This window comes from Rhincodon typus, chromosome 14 (genome assembly GCF_021869965.1).
Source record: "Rhincodon typus isolate 14 chromosome 14, sRhiTyp1.1, whole genome shotgun sequence".
NCBI classification, from domain to species: Eukaryota; Metazoa; Chordata; class Chondrichthyes; order Orectolobiformes; family Rhincodontidae; genus Rhincodon; species Rhincodon typus.
In genome coordinates, this window is record NC_063345.1 from 29,413,887 (window position 1) to 29,429,577 (window position 15,691).

General features: G+C 38.3%; 1 long non-coding RNA gene across 1 annotated transcript in view; it reads right to left on the bottom strand.

Moving 5' to 3' along the window:
- The window catches only part of LOC125484784, an 18,914-nt gene extending 12,822 nt beyond the window's left edge, over nucleotides 1-6,092 (bottom strand). Inside the window, exons 1-2 of the long non-coding RNA XR_007263600.1 lie at nucleotides 5,999-6,092; nucleotides 1,760-1,957 (exon numbers count right to left, since the gene is read on the bottom strand). This is a non-coding gene — a long non-coding RNA (uncharacterized LOC125484784). The remainder of the gene's footprint in view (nucleotides 1-1,759; nucleotides 1,958-5,998) is intronic.
- Between the last annotated feature and the right edge of the window lie 9,599 nt (nucleotides 6,093-15,691).

Below are 15,691 nucleotides of genomic sequence, written 5' to 3' on the forward strand. Positions count from 1 at the left end.
CTTGTTGTCTCGGATTCTCCAGCATCTGCAGTTCCTACTATCTCTGAGTTAGTTTAAGCCATGTGTTTTCCAAGAAGTGTCTTTGAAAAGAATATCCCAATCTCCTTTATGTGATTTTTAAAAAAAATCAAACAGTATAGATCTCTCTTCAGTGCTCCAATCTTCATGTGTTGTTGGAAATCACTCATCCAGGCAAGCAAAGAGTATTCCATCATACTTCTGACTCACTCCTTGTGGATGGTTGACAGGCACTGGGACACAGGGAATGAATTCCCAGACTCTGACTTGCTTTTGTAGATACAGTGTTTTTGCAGCTTCCCAAGTTAAGGTCCTCATTGATGGTAAACCCCCAAAATGTTGATGGTGGAGAATTCACCTACGAGAATGCCTTTGAATGCCAAGGGTAATGTTGCTTAATAGCACAAGCTGATATACATATGCATGGCTCATAGAAGAGGTTATTGAGAACTGTGTATCTATAACAGGTATTGGAGGATACAGCCGTGTCTTTATCTCCCATCGACACATGACCTTAACAATGTTTTGCAAAAGTCTGAAAACATGGAAGGAAAATATTTTCATTCCATACCATGTAGACCAGATTTGATCTTTTTTCAAAATTAATTGGTAGGGATAAAAAGATTATCGCAGACCAAGTTATGGAGAAATTAATATGGACTGTGCTTGGGTTACCAACAATATTTCTGACTGGTGTTCAGATTCCTATAGAACCTGATAACATCTAAGGAGAGGTATTAATTTCCCAGTGGCTGGTTCAAAGGATTACATGGCATGGCTTCACCTTTCATGATCAAAGGAAATAGGAGCAGGAGGAATCCATTAAGCCTGCTCCACCATAGAATAAGATCAATGCCAATCAGATGAGTCTTAGCTTCTCTTTCTTGTCTCAGTCCAATAATTTCTTTATAGCTCAAAAATATGTCCAGCACAAACTCAACTACATTGGATATAGCAGCCTACACTGCTCTATTTGGAACAGAATTTTAAAGACTAATGATATTCTGAGAGAATTAATTTATCCTCATCTCCATCTTGAACAGGATACCCCTATTTTTAAACTGTGTCCCTTAGTTCCAGATTGCCTCGCATGGGGAATCAGCCTCTTGGTATCTAATATGTGATAATTAGATTATCTCTCATTTTTCTGAACTCCAATGAGGAGAGGCCCAACATGCTCAAATTTTTCTCATATTTAACAACATATTTATCAGCTAAACCTTCTCCTATTTGCTTCCAATGTCACTGGTATTCCTCCTTATGTAAGGAAATGAGAACTATTTGCAGTCTCAGTAACACCCTGCATGTTTGTAGAATGACTTCACTAATTTTGTATTCCATTCCCCTTATAAGAAAGGCTAAAATTTTATTCCTAGGTCTGCATTATAACTTTTTTATGATTCATCCACAAGGGTACCAGATCCCCCTGTATGATTAAATTCTACAATTTATCTCCATTTAAATAATATTCTGCTTTTCTATACTTCCTGTCAAAGTGTCAACCTCACATTTTCCCATAATAGTTTCAATCTGCCAGTTTTTTGTCACTTTACTTAATCAATATGTATCCCTTTGCAGGCATTTTGCATCCTCTCACAACTAGCTTTCCTGCCTTTCTTCGCATCAACATTAAAACAAACATAGGCTAAATTCTACTTAACAGGCATTTAGTGGACTACAGAAAACTGGAACTTAGCACAACCAAAAGCCCCATAGTGCATTTACATATTACATCACTCACTGTAGACATGCAATCTTGCGTTTAAAATCCAAAGCTCTTCACAGTTCTAACAGGATTTCTTCTCCCTGATTCACCAGAATAACTTTACAGTACCCTTTTACGTCAGATCTCCTTCAGTCAATCCTTGGAACGTAATCAAATGAACTTCCTGCTTCAAAGTATTCAATTGTCTTTACCTCTTCTTTCTTGTCAGTGTCACTGGAATCAAATTATTTTAATATCTATTAAATAGTGCCTTCACTGCCAATCTTCAAATATTTTCTAAAGGCTAGCAAATGATGAGCAGAAACTAAACAAAATATCCTCACACAGTACTTGAACAAACAAATTCCATGAACAGTAAAAATAAATAGCAAATAGAAGATCCATTTAAATAATTTTAAAGAAAAATGCAGGAATATCTCATGCTCACCACAAATAGCACTTACCCATAACTTTAACCTCTTCTTGAAATGAAAACTAAACTCCAGGGGAAGAAACAATTTGCCTGTCTCAGTGATGTCCTTGACAATGTGCAGTCGTCCAGAACCATAGATGAGTGCTGCATTTAGTAATGCTGATTGCTTAGATGTGCTATCTGCTTCTTCAATAAAGCCCTTCTGCATTAATTCGGATCTCCTGACTGTGATGGTTTGCTGCAATATTAGGCTTAGAAATTATTGCATTGATCTTGATTAGGGATAGGTCATTCGGTAAAGATTCAGCTAAGTCTTAAATGAACCAAACGTACTGTGTTCCTTCGTTTGGCCATATTCCCAACCCAAGGAAAGTGACTGTGGGTTATATGGTAAATGAAGGGAAATGGTCACTTTCAAAGATAGTGATTCTAATTGGAACGGTTTAGTGTGGGACCATTTTCATGCACTAAATTAGTGCTCTGCACAGAATTTGCACTTTCACACATGAGCACATTAAGCACCAAGCTGATTCCCACATTTAAGTTAACACTGAATGGGCAACCTGTTGTGTTGTTTATTGGCATTTGAGCTCGTGTCGGGCTTGAAGAAAATGCATCTCCAATAATTTTTTAAGACAAATTACTTCACAAAAGGAAGTGCACTTTGACTGCAGAATAGGATAATCTGCCAGGGAGACTTCAGAATGGTCAGAAATAGATAGTCTGAAGGTTTTTCATTAAGATTCTTGGTGGAGGCAGTATGCATGTGGTGTTAGATGATCATAGAAACAGTACAAATGGAAGCAATTGACAATTTAACTCTGCCAGTTGTCCAACTTATCCCATTTCCATGCTCTCTCCTCTGGCAGACTATTTAGTTATGAAGCCTAAGTTTGGAATTGGCTGTGGTAGTGAGCATCACTTCTGCTTGGGAGGAGATTGGTTTTTCTCATGTAATCATGCAGCTCTCAAATCAGAAACTATGTAGGTATGAGGAGCTTGGCAAATCTTGTGGGACAGACTGGCAGGCAGGAAATTCTCCCCTCTGCTTCCAGGAGGGATCTGCACAAGAAGGATGAGTTGCACCTAAATTGGAAGGGCGCCAATATCTTTGAGGGGATGTTTACTAGTGCCACTCAGGAGGGTTTAAACTAGAGCGGCAGCGGGATGGGAACCAGAGCATGGGTCAGAATGTGAAGTGATGGATGAGGAGATAGAGGTTAAGTCAGGTCAGTCTAATTGGAAGAACAGTGAGGAGCAGGTTAATGAACATGGCAGGACTGGTGGTCTAAAGTGTATTTATTTCATTGTAGGGAGTATAACAGCCAAGGCAGATGCGTTTAGAATCTGGATTAGTAAATAGGACTATGATGTGGTAAACATTATTGAAACTTGGTCAAGAGCAGGATTGGCAGCTCAATGTTGCGGCATTTAGATATTTCAGCCATGAAACAGAGGGGTGTAATAGGGTTGATGAAGCCGTGTAATGGATTTATGAGAATGTCACAGGTGCAGTAAGTGAGGGCATTTGGAGGGCTCATCCAGCGAGGCAATATGGGTAGAACTTGAGAATAAGAAAGGTGCAATCACTTGTACTATAGGTCTCTCAATAGCCTACAGGAGATAAATTAACAGATATGTAAACAGATCATGGAAAGACGTAACAACAACAGTAGTGAGTAATTTTAACTTCCTCAACATTGACTGGGAATCTTTTAATGCCAGGGATTTAGAGGGAGCAGAATTTTGTAGGTGCATCCATAAGAGTTTCAATAAATAATATGTCGATGGTCCAACTGGGAAGGGGGTCATACTAGACCTTGTATTGGGAAATCAGCCTTTTTTAGGATATGCCTTGGATTAGAGTACATTAGCTATAAGGAGAGGTTGAACAAACTTGGATTGTTTTCACGGAAACATTGAAGGCTGATGGGTGACCTCAGACATGTCTATAAAATTAGAGGCATGGATAAGGTGGATGGTCAGCGTCTTTTTTCCAAGGGTGGAAACATTTAAATATTAGAGGGCATAGTTCTAAGTTGAGAGGGGAAAAGTTTAAAGGATATGTGCGGGTCAAGTTTTTTTTAAACACAAAATGCAGTAAGCATCTGGAAAGCCCTCCTGGGGAAATGGTAGAAGCAAATACAATAGCATCATTTAAGATGCATTTAGACAGCCACGTAAACAGACAGGGAGTAGAGGGATATGGACAATGTGCACGCAGAGGGATTAGTTTGGAATGGCATCATGGTTGGCACAGACATGGTGGGCCGAAGGGCTTACTTCTATGCTGTATTGTTTTATGTTCTTCCAGAATCAAAAGTCCTGGGACCAGGTGAAGGATACCAGTCAACTATTCTTTCCCTGTCTGCTAGGAGCATCACTCAAGTTCTTTGACTAGGTATCTACAGCTAAACTTTCCTTCCAATCTTCCCTGAGCAGCTTCCTACCTTTTCTAGAATTGTGGCCTCCTTCCCTGGACAGCTTCCCTGTTTACCTTCCACTCCCCCCGACTGACCGTCTCTCCAGGCAGCTTAGATCAAAACCCAATCTCAATCTCTGTCAAGACATGTAAAAATGATTCACTACAAGAACAAAGCAACTCTGAATTCCAGGAAGAAGATGCAGGTCTCTCCAGATGCAGGTCTCTTATATAAAATTGGGCATCTGAATGCTCATATTAGTCACTCATGCAGAAGTCATTTGGGAACAGGAATGTAATCTGGCCAGATGGCCTTGTAATGAGCATTCATGAGCTACAAATACATGCAAAAAGACTTCCTAGTGCCTCCTCTTGGAGAGTTTGACCCACCTTTAAATTTCAAGACACTTAAATACAAAAGTGCATCCCACAGTTGGGAATTTGAATTTTGACCTGAATTTTGACTCTGATTGAAGTTCCCCTGGTTATCATTTGTCCCACTTAAGAGAGCAGTTCAAGATTTTGCTCCATTTCTTTCTCTCTCTTGTGCCATTATTATTTTCCAGAATTGCTTCATGGCTTATGCCATAATATCTTTGTAGCACAAGAAGAGCTTTGCTTCAGTGTCTACAGAGATTGAAGTCATGGTACTTATATACAGTGTAAAAACTGTTCATGATTTTGAACACATTTATCAAATCTTCTCATAAACGTCTCTGATTTAAGAAGAAATTCTCCAGCTTCTCCAGTCTTAGCAGAGTCTGGTGGTGTTAATCTCTTCTGCCAGTCCTCCTCCATAAAGAGAAGATTTCTTTTGTACCACCCTAGTCACCAGAACGTCTTGCACCCTGTCAGATAACCACTACACAATCTTTCACTTCTCTGACATCTTCACCCTGTGTCTGTCTCCAAGCAGAGCAGCTTCAGAATCGGGGCATGATGTCTTTTACATGTAGCAAGAGTGCCAAAGTAATGGTCTTTCAATGGATATCCGCTGAGTGGCAAGTTCATCCAGGAACAGGTATGATGAGGATAGAATGAGGGATGAAGGATGCCACAGACATGGGATAGGTAGTTTATTCTCCGAGTTTGGTAAATTATGGCAAGAATGTCATTAGGCCTTGCAATGAAAAACCCTCCAAAAAACATTTGTCACAACTTGCACTTAGCCAAATGAGTAGGATTCAGTCCAGTGTCTTTAAGAGCTTTGAAAATAAATTTTAAATATCCATCATGTGAGATTGGAGTTTGGGGGGGTGCGGGTGAAGGTTGAAAGTGGGAGATTAGAGTCAATAATGAGGAGAAATAAAGCTGAACGTGAAGACCCAGAAAAAATTCTGCTGACATGTGAGGCAATCTGGAAAGTAACAGACATATTGTGCACTATTTTCCATTCATTGATTTCATAGATCAATCTTACCAGTTTCTCATCATATTCTGTAATCTCTTCTTTTCCCAGAAGATGTATTCAATTGTCTCTTGATCCACTTATAATCTCTGCCTCAGTAGCCTCGCTGAGGAATTTGTTTCACAACACCCTTTAGGTGAAGGGTAGAACTGTTGGAAATTTGTCCATAAAGAAGAAAAATTGAAAAAAAACAGCCTGAACTTCAAAGCATACAAGTTGTGAACTAACATAGTTCTTATTAAATAATAAATGACCCAGTTAATAAATCTTGTGGAGATAATCTTGAATGAAACAAAGGTTTTAGTTTAGCAGAAAGCATAACAAACAAAAAAAATCAAGAAATGTGTGATTCAACATTGTTTAAATTTGTACCAATATTCAAAATATCTTGTTTGACAGAATAACTATGTTTTGTAATTTTCTTCAAATCTAACTTTCCAGACATTGCTGGGAAAATAATAGTGAGTTCATGGTACATGACAATTGTATTTAAAATAAAAAGCAATGTGTGGCAAGGGAGAGATGTGGTAAAAATTGTGGGTCACAATAAATTGGTTGACCATTTATAGCACTCCACTATTTGCCTCAGAAAAGATTGGAACTTGCCGCTAGCTTCTCTATGAGTTTCAAGAAGTTGTTGTATTTGCATCATAAACACAATTAAACTCATTGTGGAACGTTAGGGCTGCTATTTTGTGTCATCAGAATTCTTTTAATGAAATTGTTTATGGTACTTATGAGATGCCCAGTTTTGGAGATAAGATAGGGGATAAATTAAATTGAAAACTCATTCCTGGAGGATGTAAATTGTTCCTGGAGGTTTTTCACATCTTATAATTATTGTCCTTTCTTTTCCTTTCTGTTTCTTCTTTTTTGCCTCTCAGAATATATTATTTTTTAACTGTTACTTTATTTCTCTTTCTGTCTCTAGGTTGAATCACAATATTTCCTTCTCCATTTGAAAGCCATATCCAACAGATGCTGGACAAGAAAAACCAAAAGAACTGTGGATGCTGGAAATCTGAAACAAAAAACTGAAATATCTGGAAAAGTTCAGCAGCTCTGGCAGCATCTGTGGAGAGAAATCAGAGTTAACATTTTGGGCCCAGTGACCCTTCTTCAGATGCTAGAAATCTGCAAGAGAAATAGGACATGCTTAAATACTCAATTTAGGCAACATTGAAGAAGTGAAAGGTTATCAACTGGAAATGTAAGTGTTCTTTTTATCCACAATGCTGCCTGACCTATTGAGTATTTACAGCGAGACAACAAGGTGCAGGGCTGGATGAACACAGCAGGCCAAGCAGCATCATAGGAGCAGAAAGGCTGACGTTTCGGTCCTAGACCCTTCATCAGAAAAGGGGGAGGGGAAGGGGGTTCTGAAATAAATAGGGAGAGAGTGGGAGGCGGATAGAAGATGGATAGAGGAGAGGATAGGAGTAGGAACTGCAGATTTACAGCATTTATTTTTGTATCCTTTCTATTGTTTGCTCTGTTTCTTTCTTTATATTTAAATTTCCATGGTTAAGGAAATAGACCATTTATTTTGCCATTTGCCAAGTTCCCAGAGACCCTTCTGGTACTCCTGCACTCTTATCAGATCACTCCTCCAGCAATTTTCACTAAAAATGTAATTGGAGTTGGAGGCTGAGAGGAAAAAAAGGATTTCACTCACGGAACTCATCATCAACCACCCTGCTGAAGATTTCGGATGTATGCATGTTTCTTGAATCTAATAATGGAGCAGAAGCACTGTAAAAGGCTAAACTTTATGACAAATCTCTTTACAAAAAAGGTCTGCACCTATTTTTTTCTGCAATTCTTCCTGCTAATGATATTGCATTCAAAGAAATTGCAGCTTTCAAAATTGCAGAAATTTCATGAAATAAGACATTATGAGTCCAGTTTATTTAATATCAAGAAACAAATTTCACATAGCACTTTTCAAATGGATTTTTTTGTGAAGGATCTATTATTATAGAAGTCCCAAATTCTCTTGGAAAGGTCTTTGAGTGGCGAGGTAACCGTGTCGATAAAGCTTTTCTTCCTAAACTCTTGACCTTCTGATATAGCACAGTTAGATTTTTCCAATTATATCCTTCAAGATGGATAACACAATGGGGGTGAAAGAGGCAAGGACTTCAGAGATTAATGTAGGGAAAAACAGCAAACAGTGAACTAACAGAGACTAATCACACAAATAACTGTGTGAGACAGTAGTGAATATAGAATTAGCTGGATATGTTTTGCAGTTCAAAAAGTAATATTATGGAGAAATAATCTGTCTACTACAATAGACGTGGTTACAGTAATGCAATACAAATCCCTTAAACTTGCACCCAAATCTAAATATCTAACTCTGAAAGTCAGGTGGCAATTCTGCATACTTCTGCTGTAACTTTGCTCGGGAGTACAATCCAATGTCTTTAGAGACTGTGTTAAAATCCAGATAAAATAATTCCAGCCTTGGGGGCAATAAATCTTAGTTAGTCTATAGGAGGCGCAATCACTGTCACAAATAGTACCATTGGCCATAGGAGAAAAGCCTACATTGTAAAGTTGAGGCTATTGCGATCAATAAAATAAGATTTCACTGAGGAAGCCCACATTCCACACTAAACACCTGTCCTCGTTTCTTAAGTTTATTTTATATACTGGGTGATCTAGATCTGTCCCTAGTGACAGGGGTATCTACCAATTGCCAACTAATTTTAGTGCAGATAGTTTGCAACAGGTATCTCAGTGGAAGGATAGGATTGCTATAAATTTCCAGTGACTGTAAGTAGGCTCACTGCCTGTGTGCTGAAGATTTGGGAAACTTCAATTCTACACCGTTAACTGAATAGCTTATGAATATGAAGCATTTCATTTCAATACTTCTATAAACATGAACACTTTTTTAAAAAAAAAAGTAATAGCATTCTAATGGGAACATTCTGTGGTGAGGAAAATTTTCACTTTATCTAATCATTTTTAGCTAAACAAACAAATAAAATATTGCAGCAATGAAAAGATGCCTAACCAAGCAGTCTTCTTGAATGAGTATTCACATTAATGGTTGAAAACAGTGACAAGACTTATTGTAATTATCCGAGCACTCGGCATTAGAAATGACAGTTCTATTATATTTATTTATTGTATTATTTTATTGTAAAGAATCATAAAATGCATTCTGCAGCATATTTTCCTTATGCATAACACTGTTTTCATGAAATGACTTCAATGACTATTTACCAAGTTGGTATACTTCCTTGCATTACTACGAGCAAAAGCCTGAACCTTTTAGAGTTTGTAGAACTCAAGGATGCTGAAATTTCCTCATCCACGATTTCAAAACAAAATTTGTCATGAGTGCTGAGCAGAATTGCTTCTTTATTTGAATTGATTAAACATTACCAGAATGAGGAATTTCATCTTAATTATTCCTACAAATGCTGAAGAAATGCATGGTAAGATTTTGCTGTTTGACCTTGAACAGTACTGGCAAATGGTTTGGAGAACAAATTAACAACATGAGTTCCTTGTTATAACCAAAGAGTAGGTTAGAAATAGTTTCCAGACAGGTGGGGGTACTGGGGTGGGGGTGTGGAGAAGAGCAATGTGGATAGGGATGAAAATGGCACTGGATCAAAGCTTCATCATTTGCATCAGCTGACTGGTGTACTAATGAGGCCCCTACTTCTATCAGACAGATGCTCAGGCTTTGTCCAACACCATCCAAGAGTTAGGATGAGTAGATGGTTACTGTTAAGTGTTAAGACTAACAAGCTTTGGCCCAATTACTTGTCTATTTTTAGGTGTTACCAGTGCAATGAAAGAAAAAAAAATCTTCTTCTAACCCCCAAACTATCACGAATAATGAAAATACTACACAACATGTTTTCCTCCATTTTGAAGGCATGGGATATAGCTGAAGTGTAAATCTTCAGGGAGTGGTCACATTTCAATACCTTGCCAAAATGGTGATTCATGTGAGAGATTTGTCTATAATCAGTGAATTGGCTTTCAATGATAAGAGTGCTACAGCCAAGCAATTCCTACTCAACTAACACCCACATGTTTTCACTTCCAGAAGGAGTTATAATTCAGTCACAAGGCCAATTCACACCATTCCTGCTGACCACATTTGAAATTAGCTAATTAAAAACAGATTTGATAATTTATCTGAATGGATTACTGTTCCATAAGGCAGAGATATTATTTATTGAGCAAACACGGAAACTATAGACTGATAGCTTGAAAGATTATTGCATAGCTAAGACTTTGTCCGTTATAAAGAGAGTTTGCTTCTGATCGAAAACAGAATTTGCTGGAAAAGCTCAGCAGATCTGGCAGCATCTGTGAAGAAAAAATCAGAGTTAACGCTTCAGGTCCGGTGACCCTTCCTCAGAGCAGATGCTGCCAGACCTGCTGAGCTTTTCCAGCAATTTCTGTTTTTGTTCCTGATTTACAGCATCCGCAGTCCTTTCAGTTTTTGTTTCTGATCAACTTGCATTGGAGAGTCACTAATATTCAGTGTTTCTGTTACATTGTCTAAGAAAGTCCTTGAGGGAATGCAGTTTAAATGAAGACCTTTAAATTTCATGTGACACTGTCCCTGGGCTTTATTACTTGTTGCGTTTATTATAGGATCTCTTAAGAAGTCAAAGGCCCAGATTTGCAACTGTTAAAATGAGGAGACAAATTGAATTCATTACAGTAAATGAGGCAGAAGTGAACTTCACCATGCAAATTTCCCACCATTGTTGACTAGGATCATTAGGGATAATTTCCTCCTATGTGATTACCAAAATGATAAACTGATCTGTAAAGTATAAGCTCAGAATTTAACACAGTGAGGAAATCAACCCAAGGTGAGTTGGAATGATTGCTGTACTGGCAATCCATTTCTGGGATGATTATGGCTTTTTTTATCATCTGCTGAGTTGATTGCCAATAAATCTCTCTAAGAAAGCCATAGCTTTTGGTGTACTGGTGGATTTATTTTCTCATCTGTCTACCAATCACACATTGCAGTATCTGTACCATAAAGCAGATCATTCTGATTGCTTGCAAATAGAGTGGAGCAGTTTGTCAGGCAACAGACTTGTAGGCCTTTTAAATTGAGTAGCTGTACTTCTTAAGTAAAGTTTGAAAACCGTAGAAACATTTAAACAGTGGTATTGATCACAAATGTAGACAAATGACTTCTATAGACAAGATGTGAGAGGACAGAATAAATTACAGCTGTCCTTTGTGTCCTGAAAGTTACACTCCATATTACAGCATTGTTGCTTTGAGTGATGGATGTATATGTGGAGGAATATTGATCAGAATCACTGTCAAATGCCTTTTACAGACAATGCACAAAAGAGCAGTAGGAAATGTGAAATGAAAGCTGCATACTGTTGACACGTATTAACCTAGCCTGAAGAAGATAGAATCTTTGAAAGAAGCCTTCTCAGCAGCAGAAACGTAAGTGATACACAAAGGACCTGTTAAGCAGATAGTTAGCCATTAAAGTTCCTCCCTTCTGGGCACTTAATGTGATATTGATAGTAAGTACTCTTTAATCCTCTAATGATATTGTTACTTTGCTGATAGGGACCACTAATGTTTAAAGACAAAATCCAGATACACTTGTCCATGCTCCTCAAGAGCAACAGGAGGTGCCTTACAGGCACCAGTCATCTCAATATTTATGTTTAACTGTTTTCTCGTACATCTGTCCTGCAGCAGAATTCATTGGTGACCTTGCCCTATGAGGAACTGTCACACAAGCTGCTCTTGCCTGAATGAGCCCACTCATACCAGGTTACTCACTGCATGTTGATCCCAGCCTTTACAGAAGTCAAGTGCCAGTATCAGAAGCTGATGTGCCTCCTCATTGTCACTGCTGGACGTTTGCTCTTATCATTCTCCTTTATCTCCTCATTGCATAGAAGCTGTTCAAGCAGCGACTCCTGGGAATCTCAAGGTATAGATATGAAAGTGTAAGCTTATGGTGAAGGAGGACACAGGAAGAAAAGCATGAGGTCCATGGTCACACCAGTTGTAGCTTTTACTTCATGTAACACCTCAGGTTGAGGGACATAAAGGGCAGCCATTTATTGTAATCTGGGGTATTCTCAGTGATACTGAATGTCACATAGCTATTGCTACTTGCCTGAAGATTCAAAGCACCACCTCCACTAGAGTCAGAGGATGCAGCCAATCCTTGTAAATACTGGACATGTGATCCGTGTTCTCTCACAAGAGACAGGGGACAGAATGTCAGTGCTTGCTTCACATTATGTTTGGGTAATGTAATTTTGATAGTGTAAAGGTCAAGATGTATGTGAAGCTGGCAACATAGGAAGAGATATGAGGATAAAGTACAGTATCTGTATGTTGTGAGTAAATCCAGACAGCTGTTGGGGAGCAATGTGGCTGTGATGTACTGAAACATATGAGAAGATGTGTTAAATTGGAGATACCATTTGAAGATGTACTCACTGATCTTTGTTTCATATAATGTATTTAATGGCTGCCTCAATTCAAAATGAAGACACTACGTCAAAGGTAGATGTCACTTGACTAAGGCAAGGCAGCCATTTTACTGCATACCAATGCATTTCTCCAAACTTTGTTAAAAAACTTTAAAATAGTATGGATTACCATGTGTAGCTATGAGTTATCCAAGTTACCTAAAAGCCATGGTTAACAAAGAAAACTGATCATTCCTTCATAAAGTTGTTTTTCATTCTAATCAATTTCAATTTTTTCAGTCGCTGCATAAGGATTATATACATTATGTCAGCTAATGGTACGTATCCATGTCGTCGGTTACTTTTCATCTTAAACCTGTTCATTCTTGGGGTGAAATTTCTTCTCTGGGGAATGACATTCCCATGACAAGTTCAATTATGACATTAATTATTGTCCATTTATTGGCTTATTATCTACATCCTTTGTTTGGGAATGGTGGACATCTGAAAGTGATGGTTGTTCAATACTCTGTGCAAATGTGCTACCTGCAGTGAAACAACATCTTCTTTAATTGTACATAAATGTTTGCAGTGATAAGTATATATACATGGTTGTTCAGAGTTACTGTGTACAAACTAAATGGCAGAGCTCTCGCTCATGTCTATTACTACGTCTCGCTTTTGATTTTGATTTTGATTTGATTTTATTGTCACATGTACTCAAGCATAAAAGTAGAGGAGTACAATAAAAAGTGTATAATGTCACCATGCAAGATGCCATCTTAGGTAAAAGTACCTAGGTACAGAATATTAAGAAGTAGGTTTTTAGTTTTTAGCAATTTTTAGGTTTTAGTAGTTTTTTTTTGTTATGAACAATAGATTAGGTATGTTATACACTAATCTTTGTAGTGAAGAAAGACTGGATCAGTTAGAACTGTATTCACTGAAGTTAAGAAAAATGAGGGCGTGATCTCATAGAAACTTATCAAATTCGAGCAGGACTAGACAGACTAAATGCAGCAAGAATATTTCTGATAACCAGGAAGTCCACAATCAGGATTCACAGTCTAAGGATGTGGGTTAGACCATTTAGGACTAAGATGAGGAGAAATTTCTTCACCCAGAGAGTAGTGATCCTGTGCAATTCTCTACTACTGAAAGCAGTTGAGGCCAAAATCTTGATTGTTTTCAAGAAGGAAATAGATATAGTTTTTAATGCTAAAGGTTTCAAGGAATATGGAGATACGTGGGAACAGGGTACTGAGTTAGATGATCAGCCATGATCATGTTGAACGACAGAGCAGGCTTGAAGGACTTTTCAGCAAAAGATGCTAGAGATTGCATTAAAAGCACAAGAAATTGAAAGGAAAACTCAGAAAAGAATGCTGACCATTGAATGTAGATGCACAATTCTCTTTGGAGAAGAGCAAGAACAAGTTACAGAGCAAAAAATGCTAGACCTGAAATTTAAACACCCCAAAAGGAAAGAGGAAGATCTGACAACGAGAATAGGCTAGATAACTGGGAGATAGTAAGAACTGCCGATGCTGGAGTCAGAGATAACACAATACAGCAGGTCAGGCAGCATTAGAGGAGCAGGAAAGCTGACGTTTCAGGTTGGGACACTTCTTCAGAAACTGGTTTGATAAAGTCACAGCTACTGTGCCCAGAGACTCGATAACAATTTGAAGAGACAAGAAAAACAGAAGGGAACTATATGCCTTCAGTCAATCTACAGAGAAGTGAAGAAATTCTGAACTTCCTGAAGACAATCAAAGAGGCTGTACATATTGGAAAAACAGAGGGAAAGCCACAGGAGTTTACAAAGGCTGCACCACAGCCTGCCAGGATTAAAAAAAACAAATTGTACAGACTCCACAGGAATTAAAATAACCAAAGAAGAGCCTAATGCAGCTCACTAAATACCAGAATGAAATCAAGGAGACAAATGGGAAAAGCTATTCTTACGAAATAGTTTCAGCAATGTTCTGCAGCAGAATTCAGGGCCAAAATAACCTGCCATTGTTGAGGTTACTCAGGGGAAGTCACTTAAATTTGAAAAGGTTGAAATCAGGCTTACAAAATGAAAATAAATCAAGAAAAGATTGACAAACTTTAAAAAGAATGAAAGGAGTAAATCTGAAATCAAAATAGCAAACATAGCCTTTGCAGATTTAAATATGGACCAGGACTATTCCAATGCTGAAGAACTGATAATGATAAAGATGTCTTTCACAATCAGAGAGCCAAAAAGTAAAGAGGCAGAAGCTGGCCAGGCACCTGTGAACCAGTGTGTCTCACACTACCAAAACAACCTGTTCCACCCCAACTAAATTATAAAACCATGTTCCCAAAACAAAACCATGCTGCAAATGCCTAAAAGGCAGTTTAGAAGATGCTAGTACCTCCCAGGTATCCAAATCCGGTTTGAGATGTCAGAAACAAATGTGCTTGAATGGGAAAGTGAAGGAAATACAGCCAAAGTGTGGCTAGTGGGATCCTTCTCTGCATGGATAATTAGATATGAAGAAAGCTCCCAGTCCTACTAGAAAAATTAAAAGGAAAGGAGCCCACACAAATACTGGATGACCAGGAGGTTTGATAAGCAAATGCTTCTTTTCCATATTTGGAGGGTACCGGAGAAATTTTCATGTGGACCCATAGGGTTGTTACTCTTACTTATTCAGTCTCTTGATTAAATTATAGAGGTATTTCATAGTTTTGTCACTGAGGGTTAGTTTCCTCAGCACCTGCTGCCTCAGATCTGCATTCATCTCTACATTACCAGAGAACTGACAAGCCACCGCAGTGTGACTCAACCAGCACTTCAAAGTTGCAGACTACGGTTTTAATGCTACCTTGCTGATCTTTTACAGAGGCTGGCTCTCTCATAGCTCAGAAAACTCACTGAACCTTCATGTCAGATACCATGCTTTAGGTAATGAAACTGAACGGATGACTGAGCATCAATCTAAGCCCCAGAAATTACAGCGATAAATCCAGGTTTGTCAATCCAATAAGGTCCTCCTTATTAACATCTGGTAGTTTGTGCCAAGATTAGGAGAACTGTCTCCAAGGCTAACCTAGCAACAGCTTGACATAATAACAGCCATGGAAACATACCTTACAGACAGTATCCCAGACACCACTACCAGCATCACTGGGTATGTCCTGTCCAAACGGCAAGACACATTTACCAGAAATGTTGACACACTGTGATATACAGTCAGGAGAGAGTGTCCTGGGAATATTCAAAATT